Below are 11,579 nucleotides of genomic sequence, written 5' to 3'. Positions count from 1 at the left end.
GGTAAACCAAATGGCATCACCAAGTACTTGCAGTGACCAGTCTTCCATTCATCCCCCTCCCGGATGCAGATGAGATTGTATGCACTCCGCAGGTCCGCAGGCACCAACGGGAGAGGGTAATGGTGCTTCGTGGTGATTTCATTGAGTCCTCTGTAATCTATATGTGATATGTGGTTGTGTATATAACACACTTGCACTTGTCTTTTCCTACTAGCACTGACATTGTTGTTAACTTACCATGACTGTGATATGTGGTTGTCTCGCCCAGCTTAAGATGAATGCACTAACTTTAAGTTGCTCTTCTAACGGATACACTGGGAGTCGGAAAGCAAGTGCAGGTGGTGGGTTTAATAATAAACGAAACAGCGAACAATATAAAAACCACGAGTGAGGTAATGGAGTCAAGGTGTGTCTGATGATGACGTGCAGGTGCACGTAATGATTGATGCCAAATATGCGTAATGATGGATCCCAAGACCAGTGGTTAGTGTACCAGTGACGTCGAACGCCGGAGGGGAGGAGCGGGAGTAGACGTGACAGCTCTGGATAAAAGCATCTGCTAAATGACTAAAATATTAATTCTATAGACACATTATTTGAGAGACTTTTTGTCGAAGATTTTCTACAAAATGCAAGGACCATGACTCTACAACATTAATCTTTGAGACAAACATTCTCAAGCATTTATTGTTTTAAAAAGTCTTGCTTTGTTGTGATTCATTGATTGATTGATCGTACTTCCTAATAACTCATATTGCTGCATGATAGAGGTTCTCTGTTTCCAATGCTAGCTACAAGAGTTGCTAGCGGTTGAATTTCCCAACAAAGTTTTAGCATTGACATCTGATGTGAATATGTCATCACCCACGTGACCTGAATTTTCTACATACGATTTGCTAACTCATACCTGAGACAATGGTTGAATTAAGTCCTACTGAGGTTATCCTAATATGGACACAGTACAGTGGCTTACTTCAGCGACATGACTTACGTTTGATCTGTCTATTCATCTTCACTAAATGTATCGATCCCATTACAATGACAAAGAGGGCAAAGTTATTCCCTTTCAGCTCTATGAAATATCAAAGACATATGCTTGGCTCTGAGACAATGCGGTCTAAGACTTGGTTCATGCTGATATAATATCACTACCAACCAATTACCCACCCCTTAATGTGTCATTCATGAGATGTTAATGAACTGTAAAATAACCCTAATTTGAAACGGTGTCTATAAAATGGTGCCCAGCTGGTGTTTAAATACAGACCCTTTTGGCTGATAAATAAATAACTGTTTATCATTGTCCTATTTTCCCCCTAATGAAATAGACAGAAATGTGTGGGTGTTTTCAAGTTAATTCCAATATCTAGAGACAAAAAAATAACATATTTGATGAGCATATTCAGTATAAATTCATCAAAGCACACCTTTGAACTAGTACCTTCCTTGACCTCTTCATCCCTGACACAGCCTCAAACCCACCCTGCTTCACCAAGACTTGAACTTGGATTCCCTCACTGCTCAGCCTGCCTCCATCCCTCCGTCCTTCCCTCTCTCCATCCCTCCGTCCTTCCCTCTCTCCATACCTCCCTCCTTCCTAAGCACAAAGGCATGACATGACTTTGGCCCTGAACCTGGGCTACCTGACTGTTTTGTTATGAGTGTGTGGAGATCAGATGTTTTTAGTCATTACACCGCCTCTCATTAGGTTCTGGCCTCGTCCACATCAAGCTAATGAGACAGTGTTTAATGTGGAGCCCGAGCTCCCTGATGAGGGAGTCGCGTGTGTTTGGGCGCGCTGGGCTGAATTACCCCCACGTCTGACTAGGGGCTGGCACCTGGGCCTCTGTCGCTCTGGGGAAGGTTAGCCTAGGGCCTGGAGCTCCCTGGGGGGAGAGAGGTTTGGACTCAGCTGGGGAAATCCGCCAAGGTAAATTCTCATTGGGACGGTGTGGATTAAGGGATGAGGGCCTTTGTTTTTTGGGGGGGAGGACTTGACAGGGTTAGAGGGGTCTTTTGTTTAAAAACATGCGGGAGAATTCAGCGCAACTGTCTGACTTAATTGGGAAATGGGAGGCGAATTAATTAATTTGGCGTGTGCTGTCATTTTAATGTAATGGTTTAAATATTCATACAGCACATTGAGTCTGCCAGTCTGACATTTTGATGCATGCGTTCTAAAAGGAGCACACAATGCTCATACAATATCATGACCTTTCTCAAACGAAAAAGCTTTTCCAGAAGCTTATTCAATGACAAATACAACACTGTTATATTGTTCCCCTTTGTATCACTATAATAAAAAAAAACTGCTGTGGCACCAAGAACAAACATTGGCTACCAAGAGGCAAATGCAAGTACTAGTGTCACGTCCTGACCAGCAGAGGGCGTATTGCTTAGTCTAGGTCAGGATGTGGCAGGGGGTTTGTGTTTGTTAAATGTTGGGTTGATGATTGGGATTTCCAATTGAAGGCAGGTGTGTATAGTTGCCTTTGATTGGAAGTCCTATATAGGTGTGTGTGTTTGTCTTTGGGGTTGTGGGGGAATTGTTCTGTGTTGAGCCTATGCTTTGTCAGACTGTTGGTTGTTCGTTCATTCTCGTGAGTACTTTGTTATTTTGGGTGTTCATTTTTGATAGTTAATAAAAGTCAAGATGAGCCTGCACATACCTGCTGCGTTTTGGTCCTCTTCTCTCCAGTACGACATTTTCAAGGATGAGTACGACTTATTTTATGACAACTAGTTACAACAGTGCATGCTTAGTTTAAAGTTTAATTGAAGGAATTAAAAGTAGCCTTACACAACTAGCTTTTATTTATGTAAAGAAAATCAAGTGATGATCACAATGTATTATTAGCCTTAAATCGATAGTTTGGGATTTTGGCAATAAAGCTCTTTATATACAGTGGGGGGGAAAAGTATTTGATCCCCTGCTGATTTTGTACATTTGCCCACTTAAAAATAAATGACCAGTCTATAATTTCAATGGTAGGTTTATTTTAACAGTGAGAGACAGAATAACAACAAAAACATCACGAAAAACGCATGTCAAAAATGTTATAAAATGATTTGCATTTTAATGAGGGGAAATAAGTATTTGACCCCTCTGCAAAACATGACTTAGTACTTGGTGGCAAAACCCTTGTTGGCAATCACAGAGGTCAGATGTTTCTTGTAGTTGGCCACCAGGTTTGCACACATCTCAGGAGGGATTTTGTCCCACTTCTCTTTGCAGATCTTCTCCAAGTCATTAAGGTTTCGAGGCAGACGTTGGGCAACTCGAACCTTCAGCTCCCTCCACAGATTTTCTATGGGATTAAGATCCGGAGACTGGCTAGGCCACTCCAGGACCTTAATGTGCTTCTTCTTGAGCCACTCCTTTGTGCATTTGAGCTGCTAAACAGAAGTCCATGGTTGCATCCCAAAAAGGCAGCCTATTCCCTTTGTAGTGCGTTACTTTTGACCAGGACTGCCTTGTCAAAAGTAATGCACTATAACAGCAATTGTGTGTGATTTGGGATGCAGACCATATGTAATAAGTCATAATGAAAAAGCATTATTCTATTGACATAACGCACTGTCTCTGAATTTATAGCCTCTCCTCACAACCGGATGTGCAACCTGTCTTTAAAGGTTAGTCTGTCCACCTTCTTACCTGTATCTGACCTTTACTACATATCAAACACATGGAGAGTGTCAAAAACCATGCCTACTGAGAGACAGGAGGATTTTCCTTCCCTCTGGCCAGGTCATGACCCCTAGCCACAGAAAGGGCAAATGCCCACTTCTGGATGAAAGCAGTTTCTGAATTGGGTCGAGATGCCTGAAGGAAGTCCAAGCAAACATTGTCACAAAGAAGATGTGCTCTTAACAATGGCACACTCCACCAGGCCCATCAAAAGGCCAATTATACACACTATTTAGATTAACCATATCTTCCTTATTTAATTTATAGACATACTGTCCCTTCATAGAAACATAGAATGTTACATCAAAGACGATTCAGTGAGAGACTGCCATCTTGTTAGTGTTAGCCATAATGCCAATGCAATGTGCTGCTTAGTACATTCTGGGTCAAAATATGAGTGGGACAATTGGGTGTAAGGTCAAGAACACATTAGCATGAATTATGTGAACAAAAGCACAACATTACAGAACCATTCAGTAGTATTTCGCATTTTCCTCATTTCATTTGAAGAAATACTATACCTGTAACAGCTGTCGTTAGAGGAAGGGGACCAAAGCGCATCTTCTGTGTCGCCAGAGGAACCAGACCGTGGTTCATCGCTGGAAGCTCTGAACTGCTGACCGCCGCTGAAGACTCTGGGCTGCCACTGAAGACTCTGGGCTGCAGGCCGCCTCAGGAGGTTCCGGGCTGCAGGCCGCCTCAGGAGGTTCCGGGCTGCAGGCCGCCTCAGGAGGTTCCGGGCTGCAGACCTCCTCAGGAGGTTCCGGGCTGCAGACCTCCTCAGGAGGTTCCGGGCTGCAGGCCTCCTCAGGAGGTTCCGGGCTGCAGGCCGCCTCAGGAGGTTCCGGGCTGCAGGCCGCCTCAGGAGGTTCCGGGCTGCAGGCCGCCTCAGGAGGTTCCGGGCTGCAGGCCGCCTCAGGAGGTTCCGGGCTGCAGGCCGCCTCAGGAGGTTCCGGGCTGCAGGCCGCCTCAGGAGGTTCCGGGCTGCAGGCCGCCTCAGGAGGTTCCGGGCTGGGGAGCGTCTCAGGAGGTTCCGGGCTGGGGAGCGTCACTGGAGGCTCCGGACTGGGGAGCGTCACTGGAGGCTCCGGACTGGGGAGCGTCGCTGGAGGCTCCGGACTGGGGAGCGTCGCTGGAGGCTCCGGACTGGAGAGCGTCGCTGAAGGCTCCGGACTGGAGAGCGTCGCTGAAGGCTCCGGACTGGAGAGCGTCGCTGAAGGCTCCGGACTGGAGAGCGTCGCTGTAGGTTCCGGACAGGGGACCGTCACTGCAGGTTCCGCGCCATGGATCATCCCTGGAGGCTTCTTGCCATGGATTATCACTGGAGGCTTTGTGCCATGGATTATCACTGGAGGCTCTGGGCCATGGATTATCACTGGAGGCTCCGGGCCATGGATCATCCCTACAGGCTTCTCGCCATGGATTATCCCTACAGGCTCCGGGCCATGGATTATCACTGGAGGCTTCGTGCCATGGATCATCCCTACAGGCTCCGGGCCATGGATCATCCCTACAGGCTTCTTGCCATGGATTATCACTTGAGGCTCCGGGCCATGGATCATCACTGGAGGCTTCGTGCCATGGATCATCACTGGAGGCTTTGTGCCATGGATCATCACTGGAGGCTTTGTGCCATGGATCATCACTGGAGGCTTCGGACCATGGATCATCACTGGAGGCTTCGTACGTGGAGCCGGAACGGGTCTCACCGGACTGAGGAGACGTACTGACAACCTGGTACGTGGAGCAGGCACAGGACGTACTGGGCTGTGGAGGCGCACTGGAGGGAGAGTGTGAGGAGCAGGCACATGCTCACCACGATAAGCACGGGGAGTTGGCTCAGGTCTCAACCCTGACTCTGCCATTTTTTGGGGGGGCTGCCTCTCCTGCTTCCCCGGCAGGCTTCTGTATTTCTCCAATACTTGCTCCCAAGTCCAGTCTATCCTCTCTCGCAGCTCCTCCAGAGACCAGGAATCCATCTCCTCCCAGGCACGCTGCTTGATCCAGTTGTGGTGGGTAGTTCTGTAACGGCTGTCGTTAGAGGAAGGGGACCAAAGCGCAGCGTGGTAAGTGCTCATGATTTTATTTCACTGTCTTGAAGGACAGGTTCTGTTTGACAAAATACTTCACCTCTGGAAGTGTTGTGTACAATAGGAATAGGATCGGAGATAGTCATTAAAGATAGTTTGCTATTGCAATTTGTCAAATGTTATTTGACACATAAGCAATTACACTCATTTGAATGCACGCAACATGCACTGACCCTCACATAATATGGTCATGGGAAAATTGTGTGAGTAGAGAAGTAATAAATGTAAGACATGTCAAGAATACAATTTGGGGGGGGGGGATGCTGAGGTGTATTTCTGTCTAATAAAGCCCTTTTGTGGAGAAAAACTAATTCTGATTGGCTGGGCCTGGCTCCAGTGGGTCTACTGGGTGGGCTGGCTGCCATGTCGGTGGACCTATGCCCTCCAAGGCCCATCCATGGCCGCACCCCTGCCCAGTCATGTGAAATGCATAGATTATGGTCCAATACATTTATTTCAATTGACTGATTTCCTTAAATGAACTTTAACTCAGTAAAATCTTTGAAATTGTTGCATGTTGGGTTTATATTTTTGTTCAGTAAAAAATTGTGTAAAACAAATCCTAAATTCACATGGACACCAACGGCACTTGAAGCTGCCTCAAATTCCGAAATGATCTTTTCAATGTCATTGCCTGGACGACAGGTATGACAACAGATCATTCTCCTGACAAAGTATGTGTGAGAGGAAGAAATTCTGAAGTAAGATTAACTTGCCAGGATGTTATGAACCTTATCATGAAAAGGATATGGCTCATGCCCAAGCGTTCCTCATTAGCCATGGCTATTCGAAAAAACATGACAGGATCAGCTCAGCTGATAGGTTTATTGAATGGCCTCGGGTAGTGTTCCTCCCACTCACAGGTACTTAAACATGCATGACACAGCTCTAGCTCAGCTGCAAATAGAAAGAGGTAACATTTACATCCAAACATTCAAGTGAAAGTTCAAACAACTCTTGTTTGGGACAATAATGATTTTCGGGAAGAAATATTGTCTGGGAAGGGGACTACACACAAAAGGAATGGCAATGGCATAATCATTCAGAAGATGATTCCCTGTGAATTGTCTACCCCTGAAAACCTGTCTCTAAAAAGAACAAGAAAGAGGTTTCTTGTCCCACCCCTAGCAAACCTTGAGACATACAGTTGAAATCGGAAGTTCACATTACACTTAGGTTGGAGTCATTAAAACTCGTTTTTCAACCACTCCACTAATTTCTTGATAACAAACTATAGTTTTGGCAAGTCGGTTAGGACATATACTTTGTGCATGACAATCATTTTTTCCAACAATTGTTTACAGACAGATTATTTCAATTATCATTCACTGTATCACAATTCCAGTGGGTCAGAAGTTTACATACACTAAGTTGACAATGCCTTTAAATGTCTCCCCAGCCTGGTGAATCCTGTGCCTGCTCCCAGAACCAGGCCTCCTGCATGTCTCTACAGCCTGGTGAATCCTGTGCCTGCTCCCAGAAACAGGCCTCCTGCATGTCTCCCCAGTCTGGTGAGTCCTGTGCCTGCTCCCAGAGCCAGGCCTCCTGCATGTCTCCCCAGTCTGGTGAGTCCTGTGCCTGCTCCCAGAGCCAGGCCTCCTGCATGTCTCCCCAGCCTGGTGCGTCCTGTGCCTGAGTCGCCCGCCTGTCCGGAGCTGCCAGAGTCGCCCGCCTGTCCGGAGCTGCCAGAGTCGCCCACCTGTCAAAAATATGACTATTTTACACCATTTTAAAGATAAGACTCTCATTAATCTAACCACACTGTCCGATTTCAAAATGGCTTTACAATGAAAGCAAAACATTAGATTATGTCAGCAGAATACCCAGCCAGAAATAATCAGACACCCATTTTTCAAGCTAGCATATAATGTCACATAAACCCAAACCACAGCTAAATGTAGCACTAACCTTTGATGATCTTCATCAGATGACAACCCTAGGACATTATGTTATACAATACATGCATGTTTTGTTCAATCAAGTTCATATTTATATCAAAAACCAGCTTTTTACATTAGCATGTGACTAGCATGTGACTAGCATTCCCACCGAACACTGCCGGTGAATTTACTAAATTACTCACGATAAACGTTCACAAAAAGCATAACAATTATTTTAAGAATTATAGATACAGAACTCCTCTATGCACTCGATATGTCCGATTTTAAAATAGCTTTTCGGTGAAAGCACATTTTGCAATATTCTCAGTAGATAGCCCGGCATCACAGGGCTAGCTATTTAGACACCCAGCAGGTTTAGCACTCATCAAAGTCAGATTTACTATAAGAAAAATGTTCTTACCTTTGTTGTCTTCATCAGAATGCACTCCCAGGACTTCTACTTCAATAACAAATGTAGGTTTGGTCCAAAATAATCCATCGTTATATCCAAACAGCGGCGTTTTGTTCGTGCGTTCTAGACACTATCCTAAAGGCTAAATAAGGGTGACGAGCATGGCGCAATTCGTGACAAAAGAATTCTAAATATTCCATTACCGTACTTCGAAGCATGTCAACCGCTGTTTAAAATACATTTTTATGTGATTTTTCTCATAAAAAAGCGATAATATTCCGACCGAGAATCTGCGTTTAGATAAACAGACAAAGGAAAAGAAAGCATTCGGTCGAAGCGGGCACGCGCCTAAGCCCATAGTACTCTGAGTGGCCACTTGCCAAAAGCGATAAAGTGTTTCAGCCAGAGCCTGCCTCGATATCGTTCAACTTTTTCCCGGGCTCTGAGACCCTATGGAAGACGTAGGAAGTGTCACGTTATTGGACAGATCCTGAGTCTTCAATAAAAAGAGCCAAGATGAAACACTACTTCTCAGACAGGCCACTTTCTGCTTGAAATCTTCTCAGGTTTTGGCCTGCCATAGGAGTTCTGTTATACTCACAGACACCATTCAAACAGTTTTAGAAACTTTAGGGTGTTTTCTATCCAAAGCCAATAATTATATGCATATTCTAGTTACTGGGCAGGAGTAGTAACCAGATTAAATCGGGTACGTTTTTTATCCAGCCGTGTCAATACTGCCCCCTAGCCCTAACAGGTTAAACAGGTCAACATTCACAAGGCCGCAGGGCCAGACGGATTACCAGGACATGTACTCCGAACATGCGCTGATCAACTGGCAAGTGTCTTCACTGACATTTTCAACCTCTCCCTGTCTGAGTCTGTAATACCAACATGTTTCAAGCAGACCACCATAGTCACTGTGCCCAAGAACACTATGGTAGCCTGCCTAAATGACTACCGACCTGTAGCACTTACATCTGTAGCCATGAAATACTGGCTGGTCATGGCTCATATCAAGACCATTATCCCAGAAACCTGAGACCCACTCCAATTTACATACCGCCCCAACAGATCCACAGATGATGCAATCTCTATTGCACTCCACACTGCCCTTTCTCACCTGGACAAAAGGAACACCTATGTGAGAATGCTATAAATTGACAACAGCTCATCATTCAACACCATAGTTCCCTCAAAGCTCATCACTAAGCTAAGGACCCTGGGACTAAACACCTCCCTCTGCAACTGGATCCTGGACTTCCTGACGGGCCGCCCCCAGGTGGTAAGGGTAAGTAACAACACATCCACCACGCTGATCCTCAACATGGGGGCCCCTCAGGGGTGCGTGCCCATGCCCCTACTGTACTCCCTGTTCACTCATGACTACACAGCCAGGCACGACTCCAATACCATCATTAATCTTACATCTAGATGTTCCGCTAGCGGAACGCCTCGCCAATATCCAATGATAGAGCGTGGCGCGAATTACAAACTCCTCAAAAATCGAAAAACGTCAATTTTTCAAACATATGACCATTTTAAAGACAAGACTCTCCTTTATCTAACCACATTGTCTGATTTCAAAAAAGCTTTACAACAAAAGCAAAACATTAGATTATGTCAGGAGAGTACCCAGCCAGAAATAATCACACACCCATTTTTCAAGCTAGCATATGATGTCACAAAAACCAAAACCACAGCTAAATGCAGCACTAACCTTTGATGATCTTCATCAGATGACACTCCTAGGACATTATGTTATACAATACATGCATGTTTTGTTCAATCAAGTTCATATTTATATCAAAAACCAGCTTTTTACATTAGCATGTGACGTTCAGAACTAGCATACCCACCGAAAACTTCCGGTGAATTTACTAAATATCTCACGATAAATGTTCACAAAAAACATAACAATTATTTTAAGAATTATAGATACAGAACTCCTTTATGCAATCGCGGTGTCCGATTTTAAAATAGCTTTTAAGGTGAAAGCACATTTTGCAATATTCTGAGTAGCTATTTTGACACCCACCAAGTTTGGCACTCACCAAACTCAGATTTACTATAAGAAAAATTGGATTACCTTTGCTGTTCATCGTCAGAATGCACTCCCAGGACTTCTACTTCAACACCCAATGTTGTTTTGGTTCAAATAATCCATAGTTATATCCAAATAGCTGTGTTTGTTCTTGCGTTCAAGACACTATCCGAAGGGGGACGCGCCGGCGCATAGCGTGACAAAAAATGTCTAAATATTCCATTACCGTACTTCGAAGCATGTCAACCGCTGTTTAAGATCAATTTTTAATGCGATTTTTCTCGTAAAATAGCGATAATATTCCGACCGGGAGACCTTGTTTTCGTTCAAACACTGAAAATGTAAAATGGACTCTTCACATGCACACGCGCGAGCGTGTCATTGTTCTTAGATCGACCACTTTCCAAATGCCCTACTGTTTTTCGCCCAGGGACTGCAGAGTCATCATTCCCCATTCTGGCGCCTTCTAAGAGCCTATGGGAGCCTTAGAAAATGTCACGTTACAGCAGAGATCCTCTATTTTCCATAAAGAGGCTATAGAAGGACAAGAAATGGTCAGAGAGGGCACTTCCTGTATGGAATCTTCTCAGGTTTTGGCCTGCCATATGAGTTCTGTTATACTCACAGACACCATTCAAACAGTTTTAGAAACTTTAGGGTGTTTTCTATTCACATCTACTAATTATATGCATATTCTAGTTTCTGGGCAGGAGTAATAACCAGATTAAATCGGGTACGTTTTTTATCCGGCCGTGAAAATACTGCCCCCTATCCTAAACAGGTTAAGTTTGCCGATAACAGAACAGTGGTAGGCCTGATCACAGACAACGATGAGACAGCCTATAGGGAGGAGGTCAGAGACCAGACCGTGTGTTGCAAGGACAACAACCTCTCCCTCAATGTGATCATGACAAAGGAGATGATTGTGGACTACAGGAAAGGAGGACCGAGCATGCCCCCATTCTCATTGACGGGGCTGTAGTGGAGCAGGTTGAGAGCTTCAAGTTCCTTGGCATCCACATCACCAACAAACTAACATGGTCCAAGCACACCAAGACAGTTGTGAAGAGGGCAAGACAAAACCTATTCCCCCTCAGAAGACTGAAAAGACTTGGGATGGGTCCTCAGATCCTCAAAAGGTTTTACAGCTGCACCATGGAGAGCATCCTGATGGGTTGCGTCACTGCCTGGTATGGCAACTGCTCGGCCTCTGACCGCAAGGCACTACAGGGGGTAGTGCGTACAGTACATCACCGGGGCCAAGCTTCCTGCCATCCAGGACCTCTATACCAGGCGGTGTCAGAGGAAGGCCCTAAAAATTGTCAAAGACTCTAGCTACCCTAGTCATAGACTTATCTCTCTGCTTCCACACGGCAAGCGGTACCGGAGCGCCAAGTCTAGGTCCAAGAGGCTTCTTAACAGCTTCTACTCCAAGCCATAAGACTCCTGAACATCTAATCCAATT

The sequence above is a fragment of the Salmo salar genome, chromosome 04 (genome assembly GCF_965601325.2).
Source record: "Salmo salar chromosome 04, fSalSal1, whole genome shotgun sequence".
Lineage (NCBI taxonomy): Eukaryota > Metazoa > Chordata > Actinopteri > Salmoniformes > Salmonidae > Salmo > Salmo salar.
This window is presented reverse-complemented; position numbering follows the sequence as displayed.